Below are 19,180 nucleotides of genomic sequence, written 5' to 3' on the forward strand. Positions count from 1 at the left end.
GGAGAAAGAGAAACACTCCTCCATTGTTGGTGGGATTGCAGACTGGTACAACCATTCTGGAAATCAGTCTGGAGGTTGTTCAGAAAATTGGACATTGAACTGCCTGAGGACCCAGCTATACCTCTCTTGGGCATATACCCAAAAGATGCCCCAAAATATAAAAAAGACACGTGCTCCACTGTGTTCATAGCAGCCTTATTTATAATAGCCAGAAGCTGGAAAGAACCCAGATGCCCTTCAACAGAGGAATGGATTCAGAAAATGTGGTACATCTACACAATGGAATACTACTCAGCTATCAAAAACAATGACTTTATGAAATTCATAGGCAAATGGAGGGAACTGGAAAATATCATCCTGAGTGAGGTAACCCAATCACAGAAAAACACACATGGTATGCACTCATTGATAAATGGATATTAGCCCAAATGCTTGAATTACCCTAGATGCACAGAACACCTGAAACTCAAGAGGGATGATCAAAATGCAAATGCTTCACTCCTTCTTTAAAAGGGGAACAAGAATACCCTTGGCAGGGAATAGGGAGGCAAAGATTAGAACAAAGGCAGAAGGAACACCCATTCAGAGCCTGCCCCACATGTAGCCCATACATATACAGCCACCCAATTAGACAAGATGGATGAAGCAAAGAAGTGCAGACCGACAGGAGCCGGATGTAGATCGCTCCAGAGAGACACAGCCAGAATACAGCAAATACAGAGGCGAATGCCAGCAGCAAACCACTGAACTGAGAATAGGACCCCCGTTGAAGGAATCAGAGAAAGAACTGGAAGAGCTTGAAGGGGCTCGAGACCCCAAAAGTACAACAATGCCAAGCAACCAGAGCTTCCAGGGACTAAGCCACTACCCAAAGACTATACATGGACTGACCCTGGACTCTGACCCCATAGGTAGCAATGAATATCCTAGTAAGAGCACCAGTGGAAGGGGAAGCCCTGGGTCCTGCTAAGACTGAACCCCCAGTGAACTAGACTATGGGGGGAGGGCGGCAATGGGGGGAGGATGGGAAGGGGAACCAAAGAAAAAACAAATTAGCTTCAGATACGCTCACCTTCCAGCACCAAGTGTACACTGCTGGAGGCACAGGGGAAGGGGATATAGTCTCTGAAACACTAATGGGTTACGATGCTTGCTTGCTTAATATTTCTCCTTTTAAAGTCTGTTCTCGGGGTTGGGGATTTAGCTCAGTGGTAGAGTGCTTGCCTAGCAAGCATAAGGCCCTGGGTTTAGTCCTCAGCTCCGGGGGGGCGGGGGGGAGTATGTTCTCAGCCTGAATATATTTTAATGATTATGCTATATGTGAGTGCTTTTAGTGTATGTGGTGTCTACAAAGGTCAGAAAGGATGTTGGAACCCCCTGGAACTGCATTTATAAATAGAAGTGATGGACATGTGGGAGACCGAGCCAAGCCCTGGTGCTCTGGAACCAATGCTCTTGCGGGCAATGCTCTTGCCTCCTGAGCCATCTCTAAAGCCATGTGGTCACATTTTGACTCCAGTTCTAAGTACAGTTGGTAAACCCTGGGTTATGCAAACATGGATGTTTTCTATTTATTTGTGTACTTGTCCGTTTATTGTGTGTGAGAGTGCGGAGGAATGTGTGGCACACCTGAGGTCAGAGGACAGTGTTCTACCACTCTGTTGAGGCAGGGTCTTTGCACTGCTTTCTCCAGGCCAGCCTACCCAGGAGCTTCAGCTGACTCTCTGCCTCCTGCAGTAGGAGAGCTGAGATTACAGATACACAGCAGCACAAAGGTGGATGCTGGACATCGAACACAGGGTGTCAGGCTCTGGGGCAAGCATTTTTACCCACTGAGCCATCTTCCCACTGGACATTTTATTCAGTGTAATTGTCATAAAGAGTTCTTTGAAAAGTGGTCCTTGTACAGACTTTCTGAATGAGAGGCCTCTGACTAAGTGAGAGGAAACTGTGGGGTGGCAGCCCGGGATTTAAATTTCTCTAATCACATGAATGTCCCTTCCACTCAGGAATTTCTCTCAGACATCATCTTACGTGTGTGCAAAGGCAGGCATGAGTAACTCCATACCTCTGAGCTAGAATGAGGGAAAGCACTTACCTTCCCATCCTACAGAGCCCAATTAGCTAGATCTATGACAGACACATGAAGTGGCCAATGAGCAGAAGAATTAAAGAAAACTGACGTGATCTCCCATTCCCAAGATATTAAAAAAAAAAAAAAACTACAAAAGAGTGTGTGAATTCAGCAGCGTATGCTGTGCTGCATGGCTTTTGAATGTATGTTTGATTTGACGTGTGAAACACTTGTGGTGGCAGAAACCACAGACCTACAGGAGAAATAAATTCCTTTACATCTCATATACATGAAGTAGAATAATTTTTTTCTTTCGAGACATGGTCTCATACTGTAACCCTTGCAGACCTTAAACTCCTGGCAGTCTTTACTGTACCCAACTAAAAAAACTTTTAAAGCAAATGAGTGGTGGCCATTTAAGTACAGTGAATGTCCTCTGAGTGCTGATTTTCCCTTTAGAGCATCTGTTAACACCATCGTGAAATTATCACAACCCTGCTAACCCATGGGCATGGGTTTGGGGAAGGGCATATGTCCTTTCCTTTATTTCAGCTTTATTGTTGTATGTTTTGAGACAGGGCCTCCTGTTTCTCAAAGCTGGCCTCAAAGTAGCAGAGGACGGTCTTGAATCTGCCCCTCCTGCCTCCTGTGTACACTGCTATGCTTGGTTTATTCGGTTAGGAGAGTTCATGGCTTCCTGCATGTTAGACAACCACGTTTTTACCTGAGTCCACCTCTGGCCCCATCTATAATTTTTTTTTAAAGAACAAGCAGGAAAAGAAACATTGAATTTTAAATAGGGAATAATTTAAAATAGCATTAGTTGACACTAAAGAAGTTGAATTTTTTTAGTCAACCACCAACTTCATATTGAGAGACACTGACTGGGGCGGCTGGCAGGCTTTGTGTTGATGCTGGTTACAGAGAAGGTAACAGACACATTCACAGTAGTGCTGCAGGGAGAATCCAGAGTTCATCATCCTCAAATAGCTACATGGTGAGTTAGTTCCAGGCCAGCCTGGGCTGCATAAGAGCCTGCAGCAAAGAAGAAAAGAGAATAAATAGAAAATGTCCAAGATAAACTTCTAGTTGTCTCACGTGTTGGGGAGAGGCTGTTCTGTTGTGCAGAGCACGCTAGCCTTGAGTGCAGTACCCCTGATTGGCTCTTCAGGAGATAGAATGACATATCTGGACCGGGTACACTGCCATCCTGTGCTTGTGTCATTCTCTCTAAAATCCTTACTCCAGAACTTCCTTCCTCAATCTCAATCTCTTTTTGCCGTCCTCATAGAGAAGGTGATGTGAACTGACTCAGTTTCCCCACTGCCTCCCAGCTTCCCCAACACCCTTAAGGGTTTTTATATCCACAACAGTAATCACACCATGGAAGCCATTGCTGGAGCTTTACAGTTAGTGTGGTGGAAGCTTGGTTCCTTGTATGACAGGCCTTTGAAGAAGTGTAGGGCTGAATGGAAGGTAACCAGATTATTTGGGAAGGGGTCATGTAAAAAGAAAGCAATAAGACTTTCTTCTTTGTACCCCAGTCTTACACTCTGATTTGATGTGTGATATTTCTCTCACACAAGCATACACCACCTTTTCAATGCTGTCTGCTTTTTGGCAGATTGGTCCATTCCCCTTCTGTGCCTATGAGCCTCCAGGGCTGTGAGGTCAGTAAGCGTCTATGTGCAGGAGCCAACCTCAGATATTCTCTTAAAGTGTTAGAAAACACACTCGCTTAGCTGCCTCCTATCGAGCCTAGTTTAAGTATTTCACCAATACTTGCAGAGAATATCACAGAGTAGACATCGTGTCAGATCACAAATCAGAATAGAGAAGAAGGGAGAGGTGGCCTCATTTTCCCAGGAGCACAATGTTGGCATTTCTTCTAGGCCTTGCCCCACAGTTATCTGGCAACTGTGCTTGACTTGCTATAAAAAGGGCTGCTTGCCCCCTCCTCTCTTGCCCTGTTGCTCTTGCTCTCTCCTCTTGCTCCTGTTCTCTCTCTCTCCCCGTTCCCCTCCCCCATCTCCATGTGCTCATGGCCGGCCTCTACTCCTCTTCTCCCTCAGCATAAATGGAGTGTCTGACGTCCACACCCTGTCCTCCCCAGCTCTCCTGAACTTCTGATATTTCTTCTTCTGCTGGCAGTTAATGTGTACTCAGGACTGATCCCTTTCTGGTTCATCCTGCGTCTAGGGTCAGAATAATCTCTCAAAAGTAAAGGTGTTTTGAGTTTTTGAGGGTTTTTTTTTTAAATCATAAAAATACTGTCAAGTCCACCACACCACGAAATAATTCTGTGTTTTCTCCGCCCCCACAGCTTATGTGCATGTGGTGTGCCAAGAACAATAATGCTGTCACTCTCCAACATTCATTTGCTCATCAACAAACAGTTACTTTGTCCCAATTATGGGCAAGCATGATAGCATATTCTGCTTCTTTACTGTCTCGTTCTCCTAGCAGAAAGGACTTTGAAAACTAACCCACAGAACCAGAGTGGCATGCTCTGCAGTGAGTATCAGGATCCACTCAAAATGAATGTAACATTCCTCCACTTCTAATCCCGAGTTCTTCCTGGTTGTGCTGTTTTGTTTCCTCCCTCATCCCCAGACTGCGCTATGTTATTTTCTCTGTAGATGCCCACATCTGTTCATGACTCTACTCTTATGAACATCCTTGAATTTCTTTCCATCTTTCTCCCGAGATGGGCTTTGGTTCTCTGTGCCTTAGTTCAAGCTCCTCTTCTAGTAAAATCTATCTGAAGCTTCTGTTCCCCCGATTTACACTGGGGGAGGGGGGCTGCATAATGTTTGTTGTATCTGTTTGTCAGAATGTCCCTCAATTGGTTACATGTTCTGGAAAAAGAGAAAAGGGGGATATAAAATGTATCTTCATGTCACTAACACCTAGCTCTGATGCTGGCACAAACTCAATACTCAATACTACTGTCTACCTGCCAGAATAAACTTTACAAAGTTGAGGGAATGCTTGGACTTAGTCTCTGTCCTTGGGAAGGCAGGAAAACAAATAGTAGAAGTGCACTGTTGCCTCACTGTTGACTGTTCCACTTGTTGTAAGTGACCCTGACCTCTTAGTAAGTGTGTCACCAACTGAACAATATATGAGACTTAGGGAGAATGTAGATATATCCAAGACCCATGAAGCTCAGAGAATAACTCTTTGAACTTAAAATATGATCATAGGAAGTAATAGATAGGGCGGGCATGGTGGTGTGGTTGCATGCATTTAATCCCAGCACTCCAGAAGAAGAAAGAGATAGGTGGATCTCTGTGAGCTCAAGGCTAGCCAGGTCTGCAGACTGAGTTCCAGGACAGCCAGTGCTACACACAAAGAGCATGTCTTAAACAAACAACAAACAAACAAACAAACAATAACAAAACCAAAAAGAGAAAGTAATAGGTACAACGTTAAGGGCTCACTAAGGAGAGCAGAAAAGAAAGCCTGTGGTCACAGGTCAGGGGAGAGGGGGCATAGCACAGCTGCTCCATGCTCTGTACTTTCTGGATGTCACCCATGATATAGGGTACTCTTCCCTCCTATGACTGAGGCAGGGAAGAGTAAGGGACCTGGGGAGAGAGAGGAACCCTTCCCTCAGAGTCTGTCTGAAGTCTGTCTCAGCAGATAAGAATCAAGAATTCCAATGCTGTGGTGTTTGCCTATATGGAGGTAATATCGCTCTTATATAGTGGTGTTTTAAGTAAGAATTGTTCTCACAGCAGTAAAGAATGCTGAAAGCCTGAATGTATATCACCAACTATGGCCATTTCCTGTCCCAGTAGCAAATCTAAAATTTTCTTGCCCTCTCACATAATAAAGGCAGGTCTTCATCTACGTGTAACTTTTGCAATCCGTGCTTTCATTTCTTTTTCATTTTAAAATAAAAACCACCCAACTGTAGTGAACTTAGAAATAAGAACGGCATCCAGCTAAATTAAGGTAGACAAACACTTGTCCAGCTGCAAACTCTATTCATCTCAAAGACTTCTGTACAGTTAAAGTCTTTCTGTAGTCACAGAGCTTCCCCCAGGATGTTACACTTTCACTATCAATTACATTGTTGCTGTTGAAACAGGGTCTCACTGTGAAGCTACAGCTGGCCTAGGCTGTAGACTAGGCTGACCTATGTAGACTATGTAGATTAGGCTGACCTCAAACTCACAAAGATTCACCTGCCTCTGCCTCCCAAGTGCATGGACTAAAGGCATGCACCGCCAGGCCTAATTACATTTTTTTTATTCCCTTATGTACCACATAAAAAACTGACACAGTTGAAACTAGAGAGACAACTTTATATCCTCCTCCATGATTCATTCTTTGCTTGCACGATCTTTCCTAGCACCACCTCTAGGTCTATCGAACATTTATCCTTTTCAGATAGTAAAGCCATCCCAGGTACCTCTAGCTCCCACTATAATCTCACTTATCTCAAAGAAGTAAAAAGGGCTTCTTGGTGACATGTGCCGAATGCTAAGACACCTAAGTGGGAGTTTCCTCTGTGAGGCTAACATCCACATTCTCTCTTGTGTGAGTCTTTCCTGGTGCCTCATCCCATTAATAATTTCAGTGTTTAAATCTACATTTAAATAAATTTTTTAATGGACTCTGGCTCTGCCACATTCTGGCTGGCCCTGAACTTCTTTCTGCAGCAAAATCAAGGATTATCTAGCTCCTGAATGGAGGGACCTTCAAGCGAAGGGAGCTCCTGGAGCAGCAGAGGGCAGTGCAGGGCTGTTTCCTTCCACGCCTCCTCTGACTGACCTTGTTTAATCATCAGCAAAGAAAATCACACCACTTAAAGTGTCGGGTAACTTTATCCAATTGAACTTCAGCACTCTCCAGTTCTTAGTACAGTGTTCTTTCTTACAAACAGGACTAAAGTTAGACCTGGAGGACTAAATCTTATCTGGGCTATAAAGCAAGCTCAAGACCTCCTAGAAAACTTAGTGAGGCCACGTCTCAAAATAAAAAAGTAAAACAAAAAAGCTAGGCATATACTCAATGGTGTAACAGTTGCTTACCATACACAAGGCTCTAGGTTTAGTGCTCTAAGGTACACGGGGGGGGGGGGGGGGGGGGGAGCAGGTTCCCTAATTTATAACTGTATGGTTACACAGTAACCTCGTTTAACCTTTCATCTGGATTTGTTTTTGAGGCAGGGTTTCATGTAACCTAAGCTACCCTCAAATCCTTAATCCTTCTGCTTCAGTTTCCCAAGTGTCAAGAATACAATTGTGTGTCACCACACATGGCTGAAAACTGCTTTGTTACAGAGCATTCTTAGTGACCAGATCCATTCCTGAGACACCTCACACACTAACACAGGCACTAAGTCCAATATTCTACTCATGTGTTAAATGTCCACTCACTAAAAAGACCCTTAAGATTTAAATGGAGGGGTTGGGGATTTAGCTCAGTGGTAGAGCACTTGCCTAGCAAGTGCAAGGCCCTGTGTTCGGTCCTCAGCTCCAGAAAAAAGAAGAAGAAGAAGAAGAAGAAGAAGAAGAAGAAGAAGAAGAAGAAGAAGAAGAAGAGGAGGAGGAGGAGGAGGAGGAGGAGGAGGAGGAGGAGGAGGAGGAGGAGGAGGAGGAGGAGGAGGAAGAGAAAAAAAGAAAAAGAAAAAATATTTAAATGGAATGATTACGATAGCTAACTCCACAGAATCATTCATTCAGTATTTACTGAAGAGAATGTCAGATCCCCTGGACCTGGTGTTACATACAGGTGGTTGTGAGCTGCTGTATGGATGCTGGGAACCAAAACCAGTTCCTCTGTAAGAGTAGCAAGTCCTCTTACGTGTTGATCCATTCTCCAGCTCCAGCCATCCTTAGTTTAATGAATGAAGTAACACTGAGAGCTGCTTCCCCAGTCAATAAAATCCAGAGCAAAATGGATTGTGGACTGTCAGTCTTCCAGTTCCCTAGAGTGTAGGAAAGGGCAAAAGGGCATACAATGCCTTTCTGACAGAAACCCAGGAAGATACCTTTAAGAAAATCATTTGACGATGTCCACTAAAAGTGAAAATACGTATCTGGGTTATGGTGGCACATGCCTTTAATCCCAGTAGTGCCACTTTTAATCCTAGTGCTCCAGAGTCAGAGGCAGGTAGATTTCAGTTGAGGTTTGGTCTGTTGATATGTATTGTAATGCAAAATACTGGCCCCCAAAATCTGGTTGCCTCAGGGACAAGGCAATCCCCACCCCAAACACACACCAAGTGATGCTATGTAACCTTGCTCCTCAATTTAAAACTATTGGTTTCATATAGATGAGGACAACCTGTAGCAGGGCTTCACTTGCTGGGCTAGGGGTCTGAAGCAGAGACCATAGGGAGGGAGAGAAAGGTGAAGAAAGGAGAAGCCACCATGGGGTACATGAATTGTAAGAGCATGAGGACTGGCCGGTTGGAGTAAGAGCAGGCAAGGCAGAATGTGACAAGTTATAACTCAGAGTTCTTGACAGGGAAGTAGTCAAAATAGCTTAGAAGGTAGCCATCTACCCAGTTCTAATGTTTTAAGGCTTATAAATATAAAGGTTTTGTGTCTTTTTTTTGGGAACTGAATGATCAAAGGTGGGGTAGAAACCACCAATTAATATTAACCATGATAGATTTCTGAGTTCAAGGCCAGCCTGCTCTACAGAGTGAGTTCCAGGACAGCCAGCACTACACAAAGAAACCCTGTCTCAAAACAAAAACAAAAACAAAAAGATCTAGACAAACAAACAAAACAAAAACAGGGCTGGATTCATAAAATGCCTGCCACGAAAGCATGAGATAAGAGTCCTTAAGTTGGGTATGGTGGCACATGCTTGAAATCCCAGAGTTGTGGAAGCAAAGTCAGGTACATTCCTGGTCCTTTGCTGGTAGTAGTTTTGCCTACTGGGCTGATAGCTAATGAGACACCTTGTCTCAACCAACAATCATGGTGGCAGCTGGAGAGATGACTCAGTAGTTAAGAACACTGGCTGTTCTTCCAGCAGACTGAGATTAGATTTCTATCATTCACATTGCAATTTGCAACCATCCATAACTCTAGTTCCAGAGTATCTGACATCTTCTGGCCTTTAAGGTTACTACATGAACATGGTGCACAGACACACCCACGACTAAAACATCCATACATATAAAAGTGAAGAAATTAAGCATGTGTGCTTAATGTGTGCATGCTTAATCCTAGCACTCTGGGCCCAGAAGTAGGCAATGACTTCAAGGCCAGCCTGGACTCTACATATTGAATTCCAGGCCGGTCAAGGCTTCATAGTGAACCCTGTCTAAACAAAACACAACTGAACCAATCAAAACAAAACAAAACCAACAATAAACACCCCCACAACAACAGAATTAGAAGGTAAATTAATAAATTAGTTAATAAAGAATGACAGGTAAGGAGGTTTGTGAGGTGGGTTTGTTGGTAACTTTTGTTGGTTATTGTTGGTCACGGTTTGTTAAGTAGTGGTGTGCAAAGAAACAACAACAAGAACTTAGATATCCTGAAGGTGAAGATCAAAATTTTCATCCCTAAGGAGCAGGAAGTGGTCTAATGATAGCATCACCCCTCCCCAACCCCTGACTTTTTTCAGGGATCTCTTCCCTTTTCTATCACTTTTTCTCTCTTATCTAATCGTAGGAGGTAGAAAGGTTGGAAGAAAGGGAGTAGAGAAGGGTGGAGGGAAGCAAAGACAGCTATAGTCTGCAAAGCGGTTTTTAAAGATTCCCTTACTGTTTTCTCTGTGTGTGAGTACATATAACATGTGTGGTGCCTGAGGAGTCCAGTAGAGTATGTTGGAAGGTAACTACCTGGAGCTGGAGTTAACTGATGGTTTTGAGCACCTACTGTGGGTGCTGGGAACAAAACTCTAGTCTTCTGCAAGAGCAGCAAGGGATCTTTGTTGAGTTATCCCTCCAGCTCCAGAATGAAATTGTTTACCACACCGAAGAACTATAAGAACTATATAAAAGGTAAATCTAAACTACTACTCAGTGCTCTCTCTCTCTCTCTCTCTCTCTCTCTCTCTCTCTCTCTCTCTCCCTCCCTCCCTCCCTCTCTCTCTCTTTCTCTTTCTCTCTCTCCTCCTCTCTCTCTCTCTCTCTCTCTCTCTCTCTCTCTCTCTCTCGTGTGTGTGTGTGTGTGTGTGTGTGTGTGTGTGTGTGTGTGTGTGTGTGTGTGTGTTTGAGAGGCTGGAAAAGCAGAGGACAGTGGGCATAGGGACAGCTAATTCCAATAAAGTTATCAAAGATGACAAGGCCCTTCCTGGAAGTAATCCATCACAGACTTATCAACAGCTTAAAAGTACCCTTTTCCTCATCTCACCTCAGGAATTAGAAACAGGAACTTGCCAGCCATTAAACTGGTCCTAGGAATATTCAACAAGACATTGTTTTGTTTTGTTTGTTTTTATAAAGCAAAAATGTTTTCACATTCTGAAAGCGTTTGACAGCTGCATACCCCATTCTTTCTGCACTGTCAAATTCTCCCCATTCCAAATTTCATGCCATCAGAGGTCATAAAAGCTGGTTGCTGATAGAGTGAAATCTTGGTCAAGGCATAGAGTCCTGTATAGTCCCAGAGTGCATACTCAGTAATTGTTGGACCCTCCTGGGCCCCATCAATGTTTGACCCCTGCTGAGCCTTGCTGAGCATGTGGACGCCTTTTGTTCCTAACAAAGGAACATCCTGACCTTTCTGTTTGCCCTGGTTGGTACACCTGGGCAGTAACACTGTTAAGTTGGTTCCTGGTTTTTGTTCCTGTTTTTTTGTTCCTGTTTTTCCACTGTGCTTCCTGGAATTCTCCACCTGGTAAACTTGGGGTATATATTCTGTGAAACTCAGTAAAGCTTTTGCATTCTCTTAACAGGAATGACCCGAGACTGTGTGCTGTTTTTAAATTCCACAGGCCTATGCTCGGGTTTCCGTACCATGGGTGCCAACAAGTAATCAGGTGGAAATCTTCCCAAAGACAAAGAGTTATGAATCACTTCCATGATGAGAGTTGTAAACATATATATCTATATACATTTGACTATTTTTAACAAAATTTTTTGGTCTTATTTTAGAAGTGCTATTTAATAATACTTAGTGATTAATTAAACACAACTCTGATAAGTGGCCTATGGGCGTTTATTCATTTAATTCTTTTTTTTTTTTTTTGGTTCTTTTTTTCGGAGCTGGGGACTGAACCCCGGGCCTTGCGCTTCCTAGGCAAGCGCTCTACCACTGAGCTAAGTCCCCAACCCTATTCATTTAATTCTTACAATACCATGTTAGGTAGAAATCACTATAATGATCTTCTCATCTTATGGATAAGTGTTGCATCTTGATACTAAGGTTGTAGTCTACTATGTCTGGACAGCTTTTCTGAGCGTGGTGCAAAATGGAGGACTCCATTTTCTCAGCAGGGCTTTCTCCTCTTTGTCTGATTCGGGGAGCCTGACTCCCATCTTCTACCTGAGGAATATCACATAATCCTTCGTGAAATTACAGGTTTAACCTCCTGGAATGCCTCGCCATACAAATGAGTTATCTCCAGAACTTTAAGCCTCAGCCAATGAAACTTCACCCTAAGAAGAACCCCTTTCTATTCCTTAAGGTTCATATACATAGCCTTTGATCCACCTCAATAAAGTATATGCTCACAAGCTGTTTCATTGAAAAGGTATCCCCACCACCGCCAGGATCCTACAGACCCATCCATTTCAGACTTCACTTCTTCCTTCTTTTCCTGGTGTACAGCAGAGCCTGAACACCCTGAGGGAAGAAGTGAAAAGTGGAACAACGGATAAGGAAACAGAGCCAGCAGCTCAGATAACCTACTTGAGGTGAGTTTCTCTGAGTCTGAGGAGACAATGGCTGTGAACCAATTCCCCACTGTCAGACTGCCTTGCCCTTTGAGATTAAACTGTGTAGAGGGAATAGCTTGTGTACTGTATAAATGCATCACCTGTCAATTAAAAAGCCTGTGGCCTATGGCTTAGGCAGGAAATAAATGTGGGACATCTGGGAGAGAGAAAGGTTTAGAGCCAGGCATGGAAGATAGGACTGTGAAGATGTGAGGAGACTGAAACACGGTACCTAAGCACAGTCGTGTGGCAAAATGTTAAAATAAATGGGATATTTTAAGTTAGATCTTGTCAGGGAAGAGATTAACTATATGGCCTAGGTGTTTGTAAATGTATTTTGAATCTGAGTCTTATTTCTGGGAGCATGGGGCTGGGTGGAAGAACCAGGGCCTAACGTTTACAAAACTGTGGTGGCATCATGGATCTGGCCTGCTCTGATTATTAGGAACTGTAAAAAGTCCTTTCAGAATCTAATGTATAATTCACTTTAGGTCATCTAAAGGTCATAACAGAATTTCTTCTCTACCATAAGAAGTCAACCTTTCACTTAATTTTGGGACAATTCATCAGCCTATTATAGGAACACATTGATAAATGTCCTTTAAATTGGCTCTTCTAGTTATGGTTACTAGTGGCTATCAGTGTCTGGGGCTCTTTTTCACTTGGTTGTCAAGTTTACCAACAAGCAGGGCTGCTGAATCTATTTGACTGAGGCACTGTCTACTTCTGGGGGCATTTGGTTCAAGAAGAGTTCTTGATGTATGACAAATATTCCTTCTATAGGAGGACTCACATTTTCATGTGGGGAACTTATAAACAGACACATGCTGAGAAAGCTAGGTTGACTCCATGACAAGCTTCAAATTGGCAGTTCAGGAGATAAGGCCAAAATCTACGTTTCCAAGAGCTGGACAAGTCCAGGCAAATCCAGTCCTCAGAAGTTACCCCCAGCCCCCACCTCCAGCCTGAGGCAAGGACCAAAGGTCAGCAGCAGTTTCCAGACTTCCTCAGCAACAGTTTCCAGCTTCCACACCCCAGTAATGGTTCTGAAATGTCCCTAGAGATGCAGCAAGATAAAGGTCACCTACCCCCAGAATTCCCCTAATGTGCTTTAAACCGGGCCTGTGAGCTCTCTTGGCTGTCTCTCTATCTTGGTAAGGAGAGACCCCAACATGTAAGACTTCTGCAAAATAAAACACTCTTTGCATTTAAATACTATTTGAGTCCAGGGCACCATTCTTCAGGGAATCACGGACCCTTACAATGCCTAGTAGGTAGGATATACCTGTGTATTAGCACCTATGAATATATTAAAATAAAGATTGAGCATTACTGTTATACTCTCCTTTTATACTCAAACTACTCTGTGTGTGTGTGTGTGTGTGTTTGTTTGTGTGTGTGTGTGTGTTTCTGACATTTATCTTTTCTTTGGCCTCTTTAACATGGCATCAACAGGTTCCAGTCACCTTTTCTTCCTCTGTCTTCAGATCGATGTGTTTTATCTGTCTCAGAGGAGTTGCTTCCTTTAAGAACTTTAAGAGCCAATGGGCTCTGTGGTTTCCTTGGCAATCCCTGCCTCTCAGATTTCTACTCATGACTTGGGAGAAATGAGACTAAACCACTGAACGGAAATATTAGAAAAGAAAGAAAGAAAGAAAGAAAGAAAGAAAGAAAGAAAGAAAGAAAGAAAGAAAGTGTCGACCACAGGAAGGAAGTGGAAGCAGATACAGAGAGATTCAGGTCGAGGGAGTAAAGTGTGTGGAGAAGGGTATTGGTTGCCTAAGTTTTTTTTTTTTCTTCACTTTTCAGAGAACTGGTGTGGGTGTTGGGTGATTCTGAAGAGGCCAACCTCATTAGTGGAATGTCTTTGGCAGTTCTACAACCAAAATGCTTTTAGACCCACCTCAACAATATGGAGAATGGGAAACCAAGTTCTAGATGATTGTGACAGCTTGAAATGTCAATCCATTCAAAGGGCGGAAGGGAAGGACGTAGCCTAATCCTGCTCTAATATTCACATTAGAAACACTATGACAGGAGAATTGAGAGAGCTGTAGCCACCACTCTTACTGCAGGGCTGATGTGTTTATAAAATACAACCCAAGTGATTTTTTTTTAAAAAATTTTAACTGCAGTACTTCTGAACAAGAAAGTATGTGGTGATATTGTTTTTACTACATGAAGATACTAGCTCGAGTTACAAGCTTTGTCTCTGACCTGTGATGTTTTCAGGAACAAAAGTCCCATATATGTTAAAGCTTCTACAAGTTGATTGCCACCAATTAACAATTTGTGGGGAAAATTGGAATGTTGCAGATCCAGGGACAAGTTATTTGGTCTCTGTCTTAGGGTTTAATCCTTGTGAAGAGACATCATGATCATGGCAACTCTTAACTGGAGCTGGCTTACAGGTTCAGAAGTCTTGTCTGTTATCATGGTAGGAAGCATGGCAAGCACACAGGTAGACGTGGTGCTGGAGGAGGAACTGAAAGTTCTACAACCAGATCAGCAGCAGGAAGAAGACAGAGACACTTGGCCTGGCTTGAACATTCGAAACCTCAAAGCCCACCCCTAGTGACATGTTTTTTTCCAACAAGGCAATTCCTACTCCAAGAAGGCCGTACCTTCTATTCATTCCATTCTCTGGTGACCAAGCATTCAAACATATGACTCTCTAGGGACCATTCCTTCTCAAACCACCACCACAGTCCTCTCTCTCTCTCTCTCTCTCTTTTTTAAAGATTTATTCATTTATTATATATAAGTGCACTGTAGCTGTCTTCAGATACACCAGAAGAGGGCATCGGATCTCTTTACAGATGGTTGTGAACCACCATGTGGTTGCTGGGAATTGAACTCAGGACCTCTGGAAGAGCAGTAGGGTGCTCTTAACCGCTGAGCCATCTCTCCAGCCCCCCACCACAGTTCTCTTAAACACCCATTCATTGCCTACCTCTGGTAATTATCAGGCAAAACCTTTGGAATATGTAGATTTAGCATAGGACTAGCTTCCACTAATCACAAGGCAGATCATTGTATTCAACTAAATGTATGGATTTATGACTTTCTTTTGCTTTGCATCTCTAGAAGTTCATTCATGTTGGAACCTGTCATTCAGAGCAACCAAAACTGGTGTTCCCACTAAGGCTCAGAGCAACTCTCTCCGTTTTGCTTCTTGGTGAGAACTATGTTTTGCATCAACGGGTTAATTGATAAACCAGCCTGCCTGGTTTAAAGAAAGCCAGCTTATAGTAAACACAAACAAGAACCATTACTGATTTTGAATATTCTGTTTCTCAAGAGTTGGCCTCTGCCCCACCTGTAATCTTAACTACAAAGGGCTCTGTATTCCTGTTGTAAGAAACGCAACCATGTATTTCTTCCAAATGCCTTTAATTCCAGCACTGCAGAGGCAGGTGAATCTCTGTGATTTTGAGGACATCCAGGTTCACAGAGTGAGTTCCAGGATATTGAGGGCTACACAGGCAGACAGACAGAGAGACAAACAAAACTCAAAAGATTATTATGACCATCTGTTATCACCACCTTGTTATGACTGCCTTGTTGAGACCACCTTGCAAGCATGTTTTTGTTTTAAGGGTTTTTTTTTATGGTCAACTTGTTATGCATATATTCTGTTCCTGTGACCCCACTATTCACCTGCCAGATCCCCCATTTGGAAGCCCCCATTACTATAAAGAACTCTCATCTTACCAATGTCCAATACTGATCTCTGAACCTCACCTAGGTAAGGGAGGACAGCCCAGGAACAGAGATCTTTAAAAAGCTTGCTTTAATTAATTTGACCATGATAATTTGGATCATTGGTCTTTCTTCTTTCATCTGTGGGATTAACATTATACAGATACATACGTTTCTCATAAAAGTTGGAAATACTTGTGTTTTAGGATAAGATTTATCTGGTTTAGTCTGTGAACATATAAGGCATTTAGCAAAAACTTTGTTTAAAAATAGCTGATGAAGGCTGGTGAGATGGCTCAACCTCAGCTTGATCCCTAGAACACACCTGACAGAAGGGGAAAAATAGTTATCTTTTGACCTTTATTTGTGCTGCTGTGGAAAAAAAACATAAACAAAACCTTTGTGTGTGAGATTTTGAACCTTCTCTTCTTATCCCAGGAGTCCCTTTCCTCCTCCATGTCTGGGTGTTTGTCTGCCTCTCTCAGAGCTAATCCCCTTTATGAAACAGTTCTTCTATCCTAAGAATTTAGCCACACCTCCTACTCAGAGATTAGTCCAATTGGCCAACACTAATTAGGTCACCCACTTCCCCACCCAGAAAGCTGAGTGTGCTAGGGTTTCCTTCTACCTATGTCCTTGATGGAAATTGACCTGATGAGTCCATCCAGGGTTGGGACTGGCTGAGGGGTTCACCAGGAGGGACATCCATGTGGGATTTGAAGGGCTACTCGTCAGAACTGGTCTGAGCTTGCTATGTAAATTATTACATGTTTTCAAGGCAGTTTTAATTGTATGGGTCCTACGCTCTGGAGCCTCCCAACATGTGAGAGTCAATCAAGCACAACTGACTGGATTTTCTAATAAGGTTTCCTAGAGAGAATATGTTATGTGTAGGTAGTTCAAATAAGGTTAAATGTTAGCAAACCAAGCTCAGGGTTTGAAATAGGCAGAGGACCACTCTTCTTCTTTATCTACTGAAACTATCCCAGGAACCACTGTAGGGTTTGGGGAGGGGGCAGAATGAGTTAGTTTGTGGAAACCCTTTGAATGATGTAAATTTATGAATGACCACAATTAACTGACTGCTAAGATACCTAAATGTGACACTCTGGAGAAAGCCATTTGGGCACTTTTTCTAAGTGTTTCTCTTTTTGTCCTTAAACATGTTATACTCTTTTTAGTAAATCTAAATTCTGCTTTAACTGGCTGGTCTGGATTTTTCTGTGGTGCAGTTAAAAAAAAAAATCCGGGCTTCAGGAGAGCAGAGGTCTTTGCAAAGCATACCTGAGGGAGCTGCAGGTACCAGCAGCTGAGCTCTGTGTCAGTTTCCCTGACACTGCGATGCTAAGTATGGCTCCCTACTCACAGAATTCAAAGGACAAGAATATGAAAGAGGCACAATGGAAATTGTAATGGAGAATGAGGAAGAAGGGAAGAGAGAAAACATAATTCAGAAGGCTGGGTTGCTCTTAGAGGTGATTTCCAACAAGGATCTTAGTGTCTTTTCCTGCTATTGACTTATTCAATACCACAGCAAACTCTTGTCACTAATTTTTGGAGCAGGTTTTCTGGGAGCATAATATGAATCATAAAGTGTATCAAAATTGTTTCAGAATTTTATAGAACCCAAACTTGTGTGTATTTAGTCATCTTTATTAGTTCTTTTAGAAACAAGATCTAGTAGAAGACTTAATATAATTTTTAGCCAGTAATGAGCATTAAATGTTGTTATCTGTAGCAAGCGTAATAGAATTCGAAAAAAAGTTGCTCATTTCCTCTGGATACAAAGCATGGATATTGTTAATGCTTATACAATTGTGATTTGTGACTGACATTCAGAATAAAAGGAGATACTAAGTTTCACGTTAGCAAGAAGATCAATGTAATTTCCTGACCCAAAATTTTATCCTAAGTTAACAAAAAGAAATAATTGGAACTAATTCTAAAATGAAAATGTGATCCGGACATTCAAATAGTCCAAAGAAAGGCACAGAGGCCTGCTAAGGTGTAAAAATCAACTTAAGAGTTGGTAGAGTGGGGTTGGAGAGATGATTGAGCAGTCAGCAGGTCTTCTAGAGGTCCTGGGTTCCATTCCCAGCAACCACTCGGTGGCTTACAACTATCTGTAATGGGATCTGATGCCCTCTTCTGGCGAGCAGGTGTGCATATAGACAGAACACTCACATAAAGTAAAGAAACAAACAAAAAACCCAATAAAACAATACAAGGGACTGGGGTTACTGGGCTAAGCTCTTTAAAACCTCTTTTAGACATTACTTCCTTTGTCTAAACAAAGACTTTTAAAGATTATTTTATTTATTTTTATTTTTATGAGTGGTGTTTTTCCCGGATGTATATCTATGTGAGAGTGTTAGATCCTCTGAAACTGCTGGAATTACAGACAGTTGTAAGCTGTGGGTGCTGGGAGCTGAACCCCAGGTCCTGTGAAAAAGCAGCCACTCCTCTCAATTGCTGATCCTCCTCTCCAAGCCCTCCACAAAGACTTTCTGAAATCTTATTTCTGCTAACTTTCCCTCTTATGTTATATTGGCATGCTACAGAATTTCAGAAATTACACTTTTTCTTGTACTAAATATTTTCGATATCACTCATATTTTGATGTCACTTCTCATTACATACTGTTTAAAGGGATGGGTATGCTTGTTTTTTGAGAGTGCTGTGACCTTCCTATCTCTGTTTCCTGAGTGCTGGGATTGCAAGCATACACTACCACAATAGGTTGAATAAATTTAAAAAAAATGTTTATGGTGTTTGATTTCACTAGAAGAACATTTAGTTTTTACATCTATCAAGAGGCAGTAGCCAGTAATTAGGTACATGACTCTGCCTGTCAACCTACTATTTATTAATTTTTTAGACTTTTTTTTTTTTTTTTTTGGCATGTGGGTATGCACCAGTTTGTTGGAGTGGGTTTTCTTCTTTCACCATGTGAGTCCCAGGGATTGAACGCTTGGTGGCCAATCATCTCACTGGCCCATCTACTAATTTGGGGGCAGCATTCACTCTGTAGATCAGGTTAACTTAGAATATGTGTGATCCTTCTGCCCTGCCTCAGTTGCTGGAGTGCTGGCATTTATTGATGTGAGCCACAATGTTCAGTTTAGGCTTCTAAGTGTTCACAGTTTCAAAACACACACACACACACACACACACACACACACACACACACACACACACACACACAGTGCTTTGATTCCCACTCATTATCTCGACTATTCATTCTATACGTTCTGTATTTTGGGAGCATCTAGTCACTTCTGGGTTACTGTGTAATTAATTCCAAGTCCAAATTCACGAAATGTATAACTAACTCCCTGTGGACAAACACCAAGAACCTTCAACTCAATATGCTAAATTTGAACTCATTTTTAAAGAGTCTTAAGCCGTTTCCGGACTCACTGCATCCCGGCGCATGCTTTCATCATCTCTCACCTGGATTACTGCCCACTTATTTAAAACATTTATTCCACTTCCTCAAGTAAGCATCCTCCACATACTTTAACTCTGACGTTTGTCCCAAATAC

This window comes from Rattus norvegicus, chromosome 2 (genome assembly GCF_021556685.1).
Source record: "Rattus norvegicus strain SHRSP/BbbUtx chromosome 2, alternate assembly SHRSP_T2T, whole genome shotgun sequence".
Taxonomy (NCBI): domain Eukaryota; kingdom Metazoa; phylum Chordata; class Mammalia; order Rodentia; family Muridae; genus Rattus; species Rattus norvegicus.